Source organism: Furipterus horrens, unplaced genomic scaffold, assembly GCF_987537825.1.
Source record: "Furipterus horrens unplaced genomic scaffold, mFurHor1.1.pri manual_scaffold_10, whole genome shotgun sequence".
NCBI lineage: Eukaryota > Metazoa > Chordata > Mammalia > Chiroptera > Furipteridae > Furipterus > Furipterus horrens.
The window spans coordinates 72,696,157-72,713,024 of NW_028327180.1; positions in this window are offsets into that span (position 1 = coordinate 72,696,157).

Genomic DNA, 16,868 nt, shown 5'->3' on the forward strand with positions numbered 1-16,868 from the left:
TGCTGCCTCCCCAAACTCCCTCCACTGCCAACGGCGTCCGGACACAGGCTGACAACCCAAACTCAGTTTCTCCTTCTTATTAAAGGAGCTACCAAGGGAATATTGGCAGAGCTGTGCACCAAAACTTTGGTGCCTGTGAATGCTGACTAATAATTAAGCCCCTATAAAGTGCTTGTAGATAAGCATAATCCCTTGCATTTATACAGCCCTAAATCCATTTCAGAGCTTGTATATTATCTCACATGATCTCCCACAATAATTCTATTGGGTAGTTGTTGGGACGGAAATTAATGTCCTTATTTTGTAGAGGAGAAAATCAAGACTCAGAGAGGGAAGAATCTTGTCTGAGACCACACAGCTTGTGGAGACCAAAGATGAGCCCAGAATATAGGTTCCTAACAGTCCATGGCTCTTACTTATCCCCATGCCCAGGATCCTGGAGTAGCCCACACAGCACAACAAACAGGTGTTGAGCATATATATACAACTTGAATTTTGTTATCTCATTCAGCTCCCAACATAGCCTTATGATAATTAGCAATACCTATTATTAGCCTCCATGTTACAGATGAGGTGACCAAAGCTCAGACATTAAGCAACTTGCCTGGGGTCACACAAGCTAGTCAGATCCAAGACAAAATGCTAGTCTGTTTGAACAATCTGACTTTAACCCCTATCCCTAGGCTCTCCCTTGCTTAACTGAGGCTCCTTCTCAAACCCCAAACCTCTTCCTTGGAGTCTAGGATTATTAGAGATGTCCTCTTTTCTGTGGCTAGCTGCACTCCCAAGTCGCTTATTCATTCATACATTTATTTGACAAATATTCACTGAGGCCTTCCTTCATGCCTGGCATGAGGAATAGAACAATGGACAGTGGCCCAATCTCCTGCTCTAAAGTAGTTGGCCCAGGCTGGAGAAACCTGGGAGGGCTTCCTGGAAGAAGGAGCACACAAGATATATCTTAAGAGATGAATGAGGGGTAGACAGCGGAGAAAGAAGAAGGAAAAATGTTCCAAGCACAAAAAGCCAGAGAGAGCAGCACCTGTTCAGGCACCCCATAAATGAGACAGTGACTGCAGGAGAGAGGTGAGGTGAGGCTTGTGTTGTGTTGGAAAGGGATATGGGGTGTAGGGTAAGGTAGTAACCTGACAGGTCTGTGTTAAGAATGCTGTGGAGGCTATGAGGAGGGTGGAGCTGGCACTGGGGACACTGTCCACTCTAGTACAAGATCTTTCTTAGTTACTTCTTGTTCTAGACCTTTGGAGCCAGCCCTGTAGAATGTAGGGATGCAGTGCTTGGTTAAGTTAGGGGGAGACTTTGGAGGGGTTGGGGGTTAGGGATAAGGAGTAGTTTGTGAATGGGATAAAATATGAAACCCTAAGTTTCCTCCTAGTGGTTCTCAATGGGGTACCCATCTGAGAGCAGGCAGAAAAGGAAGAGTGTTCTGGACAATGGGAATAGCATCTGCAAAGGTGCAGAGGCAAAAGAGAGCAAACCCAGTTGTGAAGCTAGAGTTAAATATGGCTGAAGTCAGGGTCTGGGCTGGGTGGAGCCACTACTGTGCAGTAGGAATGAACTCAGGCCTTAATGGGTAAGAGTCCAGGGGCTCTGCAGATGGCCACTTAGTTTCAAATCCCAGCTCCTACTAGCTATATGTCCTTGGGCAAATTACTTAATTTTTCTAGTTCTTAGTTTTCTCATCTGTAAAATAGGATTGTTGTGAGGATTATATAACACACTTAGCATATAATAAACACTCAATAAACACAGCCTATATTATCATCACTAGCATTAATATTTTCATTATTAACAGTTCTGCAATTGAAGATAAAAAGTGGAGTACCACTTTATAAGGACGGAATCTCATTTTATCTTATTTTATTTTATTTGGGGGGTGGCAGCCAGGGGAAGGAATCTCATTTTAAAAAGTAAAAACAAGCTGCAGCATGTGCTTATCTGTAATCTCCACATTCACAGATACCTGTGAAATTTCATCTGCAGCTGCTTTCTCAGGGTGTCACCCCATCACAAATCAAATGATGGTGTTGAATGTTGAACATCAATAGGAGCGTTACAGGAACGACAGCAGACTCGTGGCCAGGAGCAGGTGCAGAGGTTGGGAGGGGGCCTCTCTCAGTCCCTGGAGGGGTGACAAGCCCCCTGAGCTGGGATGTCGGGGGACCCTTTGGGGATTGAAAGTAGTTCTACCTGCCCCAGTTAAGATGAGTGTTAGAATCAGGCAAGTTTTCCTGGAGTAAATTCTGTGAGCAGGATTTGGGATACAGTCCTTGCCTCTGGAATCTGGAGTTACAAACTGATCTCTTAGAATCTGAATTGTTTAAGCTTGGGGATTAAAATTTTCAGGTATCAACCATGTGACACATAGCTCTAACATGGTGAGAGAAATGAACCAGCACAAAAAAGGGCTATGGTCCAGACAGAGTCCTGCTTGATTAGAATCCTGCTCCTGTCTATGTAACTGTGGGCCTTAGACCAGCCACTTCTCCAGATTCAGTTTCCTTGCCTATACAATTGCACTGATCATTAGACCTACCGCAGAGGCTGTGTTAAGATTCTAAGAAGTAATGCATGTAGAGTGCTTGGCCCAGGGCCTGACACATGGTCAGGGCTCAGAGACGAGCAGTGGTCATTGTTGATAATGGGGTGCTTCTCCTTCCGAGAAGCTTGATGACTAATCTCACAGCTCCAGGGGTGCTGCTCATGGAGAAGGGCAAGAGGCAGAGACTTGGGGATGACACACATCTCATCAGTCAGACTACTGTCCACTCAGGCAATGGTAGGTAGGAGTCCAACATGGAAAGACCACTGTGCCCACAAGGGTACAAGAAGATCTCACTGCAACACAGGAACAACTTGGGCCTTGACCTCAGTGTGAGAACAGGGAAGGAGCTCAAGTCTGCTGTCGGGCAGCCTGAACAAGGCCCCATGTCCAGCACATGGGGGTGCAAGGCCAGGAGCAGGCTGTGGTCTGCACTGGAAGTGCTGGTTGTGCAACCTTGGTGGAGGCGGGAAGCAGGCCTGTCATTCTCCAGGCCTTCTAAAATTCAGAAATGTGAAATTTTAAAAATCAGCACACACACATGGAAATGTTTTTTGCAGCTGTTCCGGCATTTGGGGAGTCATTTACCAACTCTGAGTTCAACTTAATGAAGTTGGAGGTAGGCAGCTTCCATGGGAGTTCTACTTCCTAGCAATCTGCAGTTGCCCAGCCGGCAAAGTGGGCCGAGCGGGTGCTCGGCGGGGAGCGTTAACAGTAACACGTTGTGTATTTGTCATCAAAATGGAGCCCCCGGGCACAGGGGTAGTGCCCGTGGTCTCTCAATGCTATATTTGTCATACGGCCACTGACACAATCAATTGACCCCCTTACACACCGGTGTTTATTAGCCATTGTATAAATATTTCACCCCTCCCCAGCTGACACATAATCTCTTCTTTGCTGCCTCTGACAAATGAACATTTCTCTGTAGACTCTTAAATGAGTATGTGTCACAGCTATGTCACTGATTAATTTTTTTTACCACCACGAACAACGATGCATAGAAATGTAACTTATATTCATTTCCCGGCTTGAGCCCAGCTGTCTAAAAAATTCCACCAGCAGCTACGACTGACAGACAGCTACCCCAGCACTTGGGTGTGCTGACATGTGGTCGTGTGAGTGCCAGCTTGTTAATTACAGGCTTTCTCTTCCGGCCTGGCTGCCGAGTAACCAGCCACAAGGACTTTAATCACTGCTGGGGCCGGGAAGGGCCTGCCTCTGAGGGCTCCAGGGGCTGCCTCCCCAACCCAGCCTAACCATACACATTTTTTTCCCTCCCAGCATTAGCCACCTTTTCCTCTAAGCCTTGGTTTGGGAATGTCCCTGAAGCCACCCCGGTGACACTTATTGCCACCTTAAACTCTTCACCCACTGATTTATGAGATCATGAGGGTAGAAACGGGTCTTATTTGCTAAAAGCAGGGTGGATACTCCAGAAACATTTGCTGGCATTATATCAGCTAAGGTGCAATTATTGAACAATGGTGCCAGCCACTTGACATGTATTGCTCTTTTTTTTCTTTTTCAGTGAATATTCTTGGAACCCCTACTATGCAGGCCTATAGACCCGGAACCAGAGGAAAAGGTGACCATCACTTGGAGGGAAAAAGGTGACCATTGCTTAGACTGTGGTGAGAAGTCGGCCGTTGGAGTCCTCCTGGGCCCCACAGTGATTAAGGATCTTGCAGCTGGTTACTTGGCAGCCAGGCCAACGTGAGGTTTCGATTCTAGTGGTGGAGGGCTAGGGGCTCTCAGGGTAGGCATTATTTGTCCGCTGGTTTGCAGCTGAGGAAACTAAAAGACAGTTCTTGACATTGAAGTTGAGCTAAGAGCCTGTGTCAGCTGACTGCAGAGCCTGCACACCTAACCCTTCTCAGTAAACTGCCCCAACCCCTCAGTCCTTTCCCTGGGCTGCCCCAGTTTCCCCTCCACTACAACTCACCTCCCATCCTTTTCTTTCTTCTCCTCCACACTTTCCTCTTCCCGGCAGATTCTCGAGTCACCTTGGGCTTCAGAGCCAACTCAGCATCCCTGCCCCCACCCCGACCCTTCCATCTGCTGCTTCCCCCTCCCCTCCCACCCACCCACCAGCACAGGACTGAATCTTCAGCAGGTGTCTAGGCTGCCTCCCCCACCCTTGACCTCTATGCACCTGTGTCCCATGCACCTGTGTCTCTTCCCTGATGTCATATAACCGCAGGCTGGGAGCCAAGTGCACAGCGCCTGGGGACACTCTAGGTAGATTAGTTCATAACAGCTCTGCCATTGCCCACAAGACCCTCAAGGGAGTGACCCAAGACATAGACTCCTTCTCCTGCACATCCAGGGGACTGATACTCCCTGATGCCATACCTTGGAGTCCACACGGATCAGTCAAAAACACTGACGTATGTGGTAAGGCAGAGAGACAGTTCATCTATTCATCCACTGTGTGTCCATGGGCAAGTCACTCACTTTCTTCTTGTCTTGTACATTGGGTATTGCTAGTGCCTGTTTCACTAGGTTGTGGGGAGGGTAAAAGGGTTCGTGCGGAGCAGCACCTAGCATGGTTCCTCGAACACAGTAGGTGCACAGTAAGTGGCAATCTTTCAAGGCTCTGTCCCCTCTCGACCAATCATCTGCCAATCAGAGAAGAAAAGTTGGTTGGACCTGTCTCCTGAGACACATAAAAGTGCCTTGTGTTATCCCAGCCTTAGGAGGTGGCCCTCTGTGACCCCTAGCTCTGCCTCTCTTCTTCCCTCCTGGCCTGAGAGGTGGGACAAGAGGGGCTGCTCCAGGGAATGAGATGAAACTGCTAGGGTGGAGCTGCCCTGAGGATCTGCTCTCACCTCTAATGAGTGTCACCCCAAACGATGAGCACATGTGAAACTTCAGTCCATGAAGTGCTGAGTGAAGTACATGTCCATGTGCATTATCTCAATGTAAAGTCACAAAACCCTGAGTTAGGTATGACTGAGTTCATTCTATGGGTGAAGAAATTGAAACCCAGCCCTGACTAGTGTGGTTCAGTTGGTTGGGTGTCACCCCACAAAGCTAAAGGTCGCTGGTTCAATTCCCAGTCAGGGCACATTCCTGAGTTGTGGGCCTGGTCCATAGCTGGGGTGCTTGAAAGAGGCAACCGATCAATGTTTCTCTCTCACATCAATGTTACTCTCCCTTTCCTTTTCCTTCCCTTCCCTTCTCTCTAAAAATAAATAAATCAAATCTTTGGGGGAAAAATAGAAATTGAATTCCAAAGAGGTTAAGGAAACTACAGAAGGTCACACGAAGCCAAGACTTACTTAAACTTGGGTCTAGCCCCTTCCCAATTGAGGGCTCTTAACAACCATCATATGTCACCTTCCTCAGACCTCCTTCCCCACTACACTCACCAAGCTCCCAGGGTGTCCTCCAAGGAGTGGGCGCCACTAGCTCTATGATGTCACCGAGGTCCTATGCTGTGATGTCAAGGCCCAGTGGGCCCACCGTGCCCCACCTGTAAGGATTTAGTGGAGCTGAGAGCAAGGCCAGAGGAAGGAGAAACCCAGATGACACAGAGCTGGGTTGGGACCAGGGTGACAGCAGGCCTGGGGAGGGGGTTGATTCAAGAAAGGGGCCCACACACTGGCCCTTTAGTTGGAGGCTTGGGCGTGCCAGCCCCCATACATTTCCTTGTTTGAAATGGAGCATGGAGCCCCGGAAATCGGGACAAAAGCACCACCCACAGCTATGGGCTCGATGACTCAGATTCCACCTCCCACAACCTCCTCCTGTGTGTTTTTGAATGCGTGTGCGCAAGCATGCGCCCCACCAGTCCCGGAGGCTGTCAACTGTGCACACATGTGCGCATATGCATGCACAGCAATGAGTCCACATGTGCATGTGCCCGAGCTGTGATCATCTGAGTACCTTTTCCCAGCCCAAACCCTCAGAATATGATGACCAACAGGGTTGATGGTAATGTAAAAGCCGACATGCTTCCTATGCTCAAAGGCACTGTGCTAAGCACTTTGCATGTAGTATTGTGTGGAATCCTTACAAAGTGAGGCTTAGGAGATGAGCACTAACATTATTCCTTTTCTACTAATGATGAAACCGAGGCTCAGAGAAATTAAGCTGCTCTTCCAAGGCCACACAGCCAGGAAATGGTGTAATTTTCAGATGTCAAGTCCGTGCCCAATAAGATGTGCCTCCCTCCTTGCCCCCTCTAAGGAGTCCAAGAGAAGACTCCAAGGGTTCCTTGGAACCAGAAACCAGCCAGGGTCCCTGAAGGAAAGGGGGTTAGAAGCCAGAGTCTTGGGTGGGGAAGGGCAAATAGCAGATAGGCGTCTGAGCAGAAGGGGGCAGGGCAGTAGTCTCTCAAAACAGGTGTCAGAGAAGCTGTGACAGCCACTTAGAACCACAGTGGCAAGCCTCCTTTACATGGCGATTTGCATATATTTGCATGTATTTGCATCACCAGATCTGTGGAATCGGCCTTAATGGTCCCTTCCTTTGAAAACTGGCAGAAGCTGAAGAGGGTGGGAATGACAGGTGGGGCCTGGGGAATTCGGGAAGGGAAGGAAGGAAAGAAGCAGTGCTGTAGAGGCCCTAGCAGGTGCTGGGCACTAAGAGGCAGTTTCCAGGAGAAAACAGGAAAATTCTCCGCTGTGTACCCATTCCCTGAGGGCAGCAGGAAAGGGACCAGGGTATTCAGGAATCAGGAGAGCAGAGGAGGGTTTGGGCCCCAGGTCAGTGGGCAGCGCTCGAAAGCAAGACCCAGGCCTGGTTCGGGAGCCCTCATCCTGCGTCTTGGGAAGGCTGGCTGGAGGAGAGGGTAAGGTCTCGCACTGCGTCTCCCCGCTGGGGGGCCGCCTATTTGGCCTCCGGAGCTCAGTGGCTCGGTGTTGGGGCGCCATCTAGTGGATATGCTCTGGAAAGCGCCCCCTTACAGCGTAGTCTGGCGCAGCCCCTTCCTCAGGCTGTCTGCCTGCCCAAAACCGGGTCTAACTGGCCTCTGCGGAAGGAACACGTGGTGGAACCTGGTCCTGCAGCCTGTGGTCTGAGTGGGCCTGGGGATGGCGATTTTCCAGAGGATCACTAGCAGGGAGCTTCCCACGAAGCTCAGGCCAACCTGAGATGGACTAATACAGCCAAATGATGAAGAGCTTACATAGGCTTTTAAAGTCACAAAAACATGTCTGAGCCAGTTACTGACAGTGTCACTTTGGCAAGTTAATCTCTGAGTCAGTTTCCTCATCCGTAAAATGGGCATGATAACATTTACTTGTGAGGATGAAAGGAGATAATATATGTTAAGAGCTTATTAATAGGGTCAGGACTAAAGTAAAGCAGGTGAAGTGCCTGGGTTGCAAAAGTTAAGGTCTTGGGACTTGCTCGGCACTGAGACCTCCTTAAAGTTTGCGTCCTAGGCTCCTCGTTCTTTTCACCTTAGTCCTGGCCCTGCTTATTAGAGCATGGCCTGGCACAGGAGGAACACTGCTGTTGTTTTCATATTGTTATCAGCAGGAGCTACTGCTGATGTTATCATATTGTTCCTGCTATGAGGGTGCTAAGGCCTTGGGGAGGTGGCACCCTACCCCCAAGGCCCAGAAGGAAGCAGCAACCCAGCTACCATCTGGCCTGGTCTGGCAAGGGTGTGAGAGGAGACTGAAGGCCAGAGGGGTGAGGGGCCACTTCACAATGAGTCAGGAATAGAGAGGATGTCACAGGCAGATAGGAGAGGAGGGGGATATTTATTGGGTTACAAACCTTGTGTGGCTTCTCAGGTTCCCTTTGACCACTGATAGACAGGGAAGGAACTAAGGCCTGGTTCACAGAGGATCAGTGTGATATGTTGTTGATGTGGGCTTCTGCCACATTACAGTCCTCTTGGGGTCACCCTACAGGACAGTGGTAAAGGGAAGTCCCATCCAGTGCACAAAGCTTTGAACAGTACACCTGGTCATCAGCTTTGCCTAGACGTAGAGGTGGCCTGAGGTGTGGATACTCCCTGATTCCTGGGGAGTAGTGGCTGACTTGGCTGGTTGGTCCAGAGCCCAGAAGGAGCAAAGATGGCTAGAGAAAGGCAGGTGGACTGACTTCTGGGAGTGGGCACCACGTGCAAACTTCCGGGTCTCAAGTAAACACTGCAGAACGTCCACTGCCAGGAAGCTCTCAACCAGGCATCAGGTGAGTGAATCTCTTCCTGTCACCCCCCATAGCCCCCTGAAAGAGCCTGCACAATGACTCTTGAACAGAGAGTAGTCATGGGTATGGTGCCAGCGATGGAGGGGATGCAAAGGCCCAACAGCATGCCCCCCACCCCCATCAAGGCTGAGCTAGGTCTACTACTCTGAGGATTCAACCTGCCTACAGCGATGCCTATGCCAAGCATTTAGTGTGGCTCTCTTTCTCAGAAGACCAGCCAAGCCTCTGGTGGCAGGTGGATTATACTGAACCCCTTCCTTCCACCCTGAAGGGAACGGCGAGTGCTTGGGGTCCAGGCTAGTCTTCCTTGGCCACCGAGTCGCCACAAAAAAAGGACAATAATGGAGTCATCTAAGACTTTTAGTTTCAGCTCTTACATTTATGTCTCTGGTCTATTTTGACTTAATTTTTGTATATGCCATGCGGTAATAGTGGGATGGTGATCAGCAGATTCCTTGGTCACACTCAGTTGTACCTCATCACCCAGAAACAGTGGGTAGAGCAGGGGGCACCCAGCAGACACCTGCAAGAGCACAACACCTGTGGGTTTGGACCCTGAAGTCCCTGGTGTGATATTTGTTTTGAATTAGCACTGTGTCCCCTATATCTGAGACATACAGGAATCCATGTGGAGGTGAAAGTGGTCTATCTCACTCTCAGATTTGCACAATTTTTGCTTCCCGTCCCCAAATCTTTAGGGTCTGCCAGTTAGAGGTCCTAGATTCCAGGAAGAGAGAACTTATGGCAGGGCACGCAGTAATGTTTCTACTAAAGTGGAAGCTGTGCTGCCACCTAGCTACTTCCTCGTGCCAGTGGACCAATAGCCAAAGAGGGCACGACTGTCCTGATCGAGGTCATTAATCCTGATTGCCATGAGGAAGCAGGGCTGTAGAAAGATGCATATAGATACAATGAAGTCAGGGAAGGGGATGTCTGGACCCAGTCAGGCAGTCACTGGGCATCTCTTAGAATGTCCCACCCAGGGGTAATTGACAACAGACAATCTGAACAATGACAATCCCCAAAGGGTAGACGGCGCAAGGATCAGACCTCTTGGGATAAAAGTCTAAATGATCCTATCAGGCAAATAGCCCAGATCTGCAAAGGGCTGGCTGAGGGAGATGCTATCACATATTGATGCATGACCAGCTGCAGCAGTGGGGGCTGTGGCTTGCTTCCTGAACCCTCTTACATTTATCTTCCTCGAGATCACATCTAGCACTTTCTGGAAAGGGACTTGTTTACAGTGGACTGTCCCTCCTTTTTTGAGAAAAAAGTGATGACAATTTTGTTCTCATGAAAACAAACAAACAAAAAAACCATGGAGGCCTTGTGTTGTGATCTAGAAGTCAGATGTAATGGGTGTGTGTGTGTGAGTTTCATGAGGCGTGGAACATATTGAGACACAAACCTTGCTTCTCAAATACCTGAACTGCCTCCTGGCTTCTTGGATGTTGACCTTCCACTCTCGGGATTAGATGAAAGATGATACACTGTGCATGTGGAATCTGGTTTCTGATTGCCACCAAGGGCTGGATGACAAAACCCGGGACCTTGGGGTGAACCTTGACCCTTGGGGGTAGGTTGTGGGTTGGAGCAGTGGGCTGTTCCAGGTGTGCTTCCTCCTTGCAGTGTCCTGGAGAAGTCCCACCGCATGAGCCCACACTTTGGCTGTACAATGTGCAGTTTCCCTCTGTGGCCCATTGGAAGTGTGGTCTGGACGGTAAGGCGTTGCTCCGCCTTGTCTTGCACCTTCCCTGCCCATATTTCCCTTTCCTCACCTTGAACCCTGGCCACAAGAGGATCTAAAGAGGACATGGCTTCCAGAGGACCTAAGACGAGGGGTTTCTGAGAGCTGTCTCCCCCTGTGAGTTCCACCCCATGGTCACTGCTGGAGCCTGAGTCTGACCACACCAGCACCGGCAGCACTGCTGCTGACCCCAGAGGAACAGAGACCTGGAGGGGAGGGGCAAAGGAACCAACCAAATATTTTCCAGATTGGGGTCCAGGAGGTTAGACATCTGAGAGATGAAGGATGAGAGAGCAGATAAGGGGCAGGAAGGGAGGATGCAGAGGGTGGAAAGTTAAGTCCCAGTGAAAGTTGTTCCCTGTAAATGGGTCTACACAGGGAGTTTTCTGGAAAGGAATGGCTGGATCCTGGAGGCCAGAAGGGAGGACAACATTGCCTCCCCTGATTTGAGTGGATACACCCATCACTGAAGGACCAGAAGTGGGTTCTCCTGAGCCCCCTCAGGCCTCCAAATTCCTGGGTGTCCGACTCTCACACCCGGAGAGTGAAAATGTCAGGAGTGAGTGGGTGATTCTGGGGCAGGAGGAGGCAGCACCCAGCAGAAGGTCCAGCGCAGCAGCAGTGGCTGCTCCAGTTTCCAGGGCAAGGAAGCTGCCTTGGCTACTCCAGTCCCCCAGCTCATGAACACTGTAGGCCCGTGGCACGGGCCCCTCTCCAGAGCACAACTTCACATGCCAGTGGAGATGTGTGCCCCCAAAGGGACAGGTGCAGTGGCAATTTGGTGGTTTGCAGCGAGGCAGCGCAGGAGGAAGTTTAGTCACAGACTGAGACCAAATGCCCTTAATGTCACCCCTGCACTCTGCCCTTCACCACCCTGCCTTTCTTTAGATATGTGGGGAGTGCACTAGACCAGAACACTGGCTTAAAACTGTGGTCTGCTAGTTTTTGGGGTCATCCCAGTCAGTCTTCTACTTCCAGGCAAGACCCCACTTTTCCTAACATTTTCAAAGCAGCCCTGGTTGGTGTGGCTCAGTGGATTGAGTAACGGCCTGCAAACCAAAGTGTTGCTGGTTTGATTCCCAGTCAGGGCACATGCTTGGGTTGCAGGCCAGGTCCCCAGTTGGGGGCGTGCGAGAGCAACCACACATTGATGCTTCTCTCCCTCTCTTCCTCTCTTCTCCTCTCTCTAAAGATAAGTGAATAAAATCTTTAAAAAATTTTTTTGTTTCAAGGCAGAGAGAGGGACAGAATAGATGAGTTCCCACTGATGTACCCAGACAGTGGGCCCTGCTTGCCTGGGGCACATCAATGGGACTGTAGGGAGCCATCTGGCTAGAGTGTGTGCATATTTTTCTGAGGAGGCATGCATAACGGTCATCAGATTCTCATGAAAGTTTAAGATCTGCCTGTGCTGTTCAGTACGGGAGCCACTAGCTACATGTGTCTTTTTAAGTGAATTACAATAAAATAAAATAAAGTAATTCAGCTCCTCTAGCTCACCAGCCACATTGCAATGTCTCAGTGGCCACGTGTTGGACAGCACAGATGCAGAATATGTCCATCACTGCAGGAAGTCCTATGGGCCAGCCCTTTCCACTAAGGCTAAAGTATTTTTCCAGCTTTATTGAGGTATAATTGACAACTAAAATTGTACAAATTTAAATACACTATGTGGCCCTGCCTGGTGTGGCCCTGCCTGGTGTGGCCCCGCCTGGTGTGGCCCCGACTGGTGTGGCCCCATGAATGGAGTGCCGGCCAGCAAACTGAAGTATAGCCAGTTCTGTTACTAGTTCAGGGCACATGCCTGGGTTGTGGGCCAGGTCTCCATTTGGTGGCACGTGAGAAGCAACTGATGAATGTTTCTCTGGCACTTTGAGGTTTCCCTCTCTTTCTTCCTCCCCTCCCCCCTCTAAAAATAAATAAAATCTATTAAAAAATAAAAATAAAGAAAGTATACTATGTGATGACTTTATACATATATATATATATATATATATATATATACAGTGCAATGACTACCACAGTGAAATTAATTAACACATCCATCACTTCACATAGCTACCATTTTTTTTGTGTATGTGGTGAGAACATTTAAGATCTACTCTCTTAGAAAATTTCAAGTATATAATACAGCATTGTTAACTACAGTCACAGAGCTGGAATTAGATCCCTGCCCATTAACTTCAGGCACAGGGAAACTGAGACCCAAGGGGGTGACCTGCCCCAGGCCCCAGGGGGAGTCAGTCGTAGCAGCAGTACTAGATGCCCTTCAGAAAATGTCTTGCAGTAAAATTGCATAAATATGTCTTCTTATAATACAGCTCACGTCAGCAGCCTAGGATGGAATGAGACAGGGCTCTAGTTGTGGGGGTGGGGTGGGGGAAGGGAGGCATTCTGTGTTTCTTCCTCCCCTCCCCGTCCCAGGGCCACCCAGCCTCCTGGATAAAGGAGGCTTATAGACCTCAAACTCCCTGCCCTCCCCCAAGATGACCTCACACACACACACACACACACACACACACAAAGTGAGAAGGGCATTGGGGAGGGGCTGCATAGAGGGAAGCTGAGCGTGGTGGAGTGTGGGTGGGGAAGGTGGCAAGGGCTGTGCTGATCCTAGCTGGTCTCCATGCAGCCATCTTCCTGAAATCCAAGTCTTAAACTCTCCTTGGACCGGAGACCAAATCCCGACCAAGAACTATAAGGGTCTGCATGGTCTCCCTTATTCTGAGCTGGCCCAAAACTTACCCTCTTTTTGCTCTGTCTCTATTTCTCACCTCAGGACCTTTGCACTTGTTGTTCCTCTCCCTCCCACCCCCAATTGACTCCTATCCATCTTTATGATCTCAGCTTAAGCACAGCTTCCTTGGGAAGCCTTCCCAAATCCCCTGGGCAGGTCAGCTTCTTCTATGTTCTTTTCTGATAGAGCTTCCCTTCAGAACACTCATCTTGGTTTGTAATTATATTTGGGCATTTGTAATTATATTTTGGAGTTCTTTGGTAAATGTCTCACTCCCCTAGTAGACCATGATCTCCACAGTCTGCTTCTGCGCATTGTTTTATCTCTAAACCCTTGAGCAGTGGTTGGTCCAGAAGAGATATTAAAAAATATTCTCATGATTGAATGAAAGTGTTTTTTCCTGTAAGAAACATGCTCCTCAGAGCCCACCCCCACCCTGACTGCCTATGTCATCAGAACCAAGTGTAGATGATGGCTGTGCCCTCCGCCACCACCAGAGAGAGAGCACTGGAGGCCCCAGAGACAATGGAGGTGATCCGTGGTTGCAAGGGTGGCAGGAAATTGGATGAAGAGTGACAAGTGGTGAAATTCACAAGATAACAACTAGGGACCTTCGGAGATGGTAGAACTACAATGAGTGCAATGCAGCCTAATTTGAGAATAGGATGGATGTCAGGGGAGGATTGACTGAAACAAGATCATGGGATATATACCAGGATGATGGGGTAACAGGCAAGCTGGTTTTAATCAATCCAGAGTCACCTTGGAAGTGGCTGGTAAAAAGAGTAACAAGGAATGAGAACTATTTATCGAGCACGATGGTGCACCAAGCCCTTTTCCGCATATCCATATATTTCCAAGGATTAATCTTTAGCAGAGCCCTGTGCAGTAGGCACTACCATCATCTCCACTTCGCAGAAGAGGAAACTGAGACACAAAGAGATTAAGTAGCTTGGCTCAGGTCACGTAGCTGGTAGAGGTGGGGTCAAGATTTGATGTTAGAGACTCTTAATTACTATATAATCCTATCTGTTTAGGTAAACAAAGTGGCCTCCTAAGTGGCTATAGTAGTCTGTGGTCTGGGTGTGGAGGGGCAGGGGCAAAGAGAGATATGGGAGGGGGTGTTGAAAAATTCCCTTGCGTACCCCTCATTACTTGGTTCTGCCCCTGTCTCTACTCACTCCTTTTTGTCCTATGTGTTGGGGTTAAGATTTATGAATGTCACCTTCCTTCTTACTCTCCCTCCCTGCAAAATGCCAGAGAGACTGAATCAAAATGCACAGTAAAGAGCATGGGACAGAGAAAAACTGGGCTGGCTATGGGAAGGGCTTTGGGAAGAGGGGGTATTAAGGAGGGAGACGTCCCAGAAACTGAGGTTTGTGAGCTACATAGCAGTGTTGCTGTAGGTTATGAAGTCTTTTGAGAAGTGAAACATGGGAGAACCTGTCCATTCTCTTTGGTTTCTGGACTGGACCTTATTTATTTATTTATTTATTTCTGGGGACTGTACCTTATTTTTAAACTGTAATTCCATTCATACACTGGTTCATGTGAGCCCTGCAGTTTATATTGGGATTAGACCAGAGCGGGGAGATTGGATGATGAAGGTCAATAATGCAGTCTCTCTGGCCAGAGTGAACTGGTGGGGTCCAGAGTTAAGATTTGTAAAGGGTCCCTTCCAAGTACCCTTTTTCCATAAGGCCCTGAAGAAGTCATAGATGATACCCTAAAACAAACAAGGCAGTTCAGCCCAGGTTACCAGCCAAGGTTGTCCCTGGAGTGAGTTCCCCAGCTCAGCCATGGCTTATCTTGCTGTAGGTGGACTCCTTGGACAGTGAGGATGAAGGAGGTCTGGCTAAGGAGCAGGGACCTGAGACAGCCTTCAAGAGAAGAAGCCCCTTCAAGAGACTCTAGCCACACCCTCTGCCTCACTCTCATCCTTATGAACTGGCTCGCCTCACACACTACCATTCCCCCTGCTCTCTTTTCCTAAGATGCTTCCAGCTCTTTTGGGACATTCTGTGACAGCTCTGTCTCCAATTTCTCAGACCATCAGCCTTCCACTCATTCAAATCATCTTAGGAGACATATGTCCCCCTACGGGAACTGTGACTTGGTGATCTATCAGATTCTTAAGTTTTTGGAGAGGAAATTAATCCCAGAATGCCATGCTCCCCTTCTGTGAGGCCCCTGACCTCTCTCCTGCCCAGCCATTAGGGACCAGGGCTGACATCTGCACCCTCACATTAGACCAGGTCGGTGCTCTCTCCCTGTGCCGAAGCTTGGAGGAGGGCAGAGGACAGCCTCAACAATTAGATTCCTGGACTACAGCTCCACAGAGTGGAATTTGAGGAAAGAGCCACCATACCCAAGTTCAGGGTCACAAAGGCTTCCACCCTTGTCTTTGGTAGCCTGGGATGGCTCAACTCCCTGCATTTGTTCTCACCTATGTTTGTTTTGACCTGTTTCTGTCTTTAAGAAGGCTCAGAATGAAAGAGGGAGTGGGGAGAGACCTGTGTCCCCCTGGCCAGAGCCTGAGGCCCAGGGACACCCCCTCTTCTAGTTCCCAGTGACCCTAGAATTGACGAGTTCTTTTTGCTCCACTGTACACAGGCTCCTGGAATTGCCTGAGTCTGTCCTATCCACTCAGTGACAGATTAGGGGGACACAGAGAGAGACACAGATGCGGACAGAGATACAGAGAGACAGAGACAGAGGCAGAAAGAGAGAGAGACACACAGAGAAAACCACATAAAGATTCAGGAAAGACAGAAAGACAAAGAAGAAGAGACCGAAACAGAAAGAGAAACAGAAATTGGGGGTGAGGGGTGGAGAGAGACAGGGACAAAGACAGAAATAAGAGAAACTGAAAAAGAGAGGCAGGGAGAAAGAGAGATGAAAGATACATCCAAAGGGTCAGAGGCTCCAACTCCTCCCCGAAGGGTTAAGTCAGAGAAAGTAGCATAATATGAGGAATGGAGCCGGGTCCCTCTCTGCAACTTTGCCCTGACTCTCTGGCTCAGGTGTCCTCAACTTGGAGTCACTGAACTTGGATGGGGAAAAAAAATTGTATTATTGTCACTGATCTCTAGCTATAAATTTAGCATTTCCTTCAATTATGACAATAGCAATAAACCAGTCATATTAGCCATAGCTATGGCTTTGTCACCAAAAGTAATCACATATTTTTTTTTTTGTATCATATTATGGTATTGCAGATATTTTGAAAGAGCATTTATGCTCATCGCTGCTTCAAAATTATGAGTTATCAACCTGCTAGATCTTATTTAAAGCATTAATAAAGAAGTACATATATTACTATATCACATTAAAATAGTTTTGTAACTCTATGGCAATACAATTGGTTTCCTTTGTAATCCTACATATTTCACTTTATGCCTTTTCAAACATTATTCTGAGACCAGGACCGTAGGTTTTATCAGATTGCCATCGAGAAACAGGTCAAAGAAGGTTCAGCACTCCTGCACCTGATCCCTGACCAGGACCCCCAGCACCCACCTGCAGGCTTCCTGTGCCCCGTACTAATTGACCCAACGCCCCTCTCTTGTGGGGTTACTCTGAGTCCTCCAAGAAGAAGCTGCAAAGGCAGGAAGAGGTGGGCAAGGATTTGATTAAGGGAATGTCTGGGA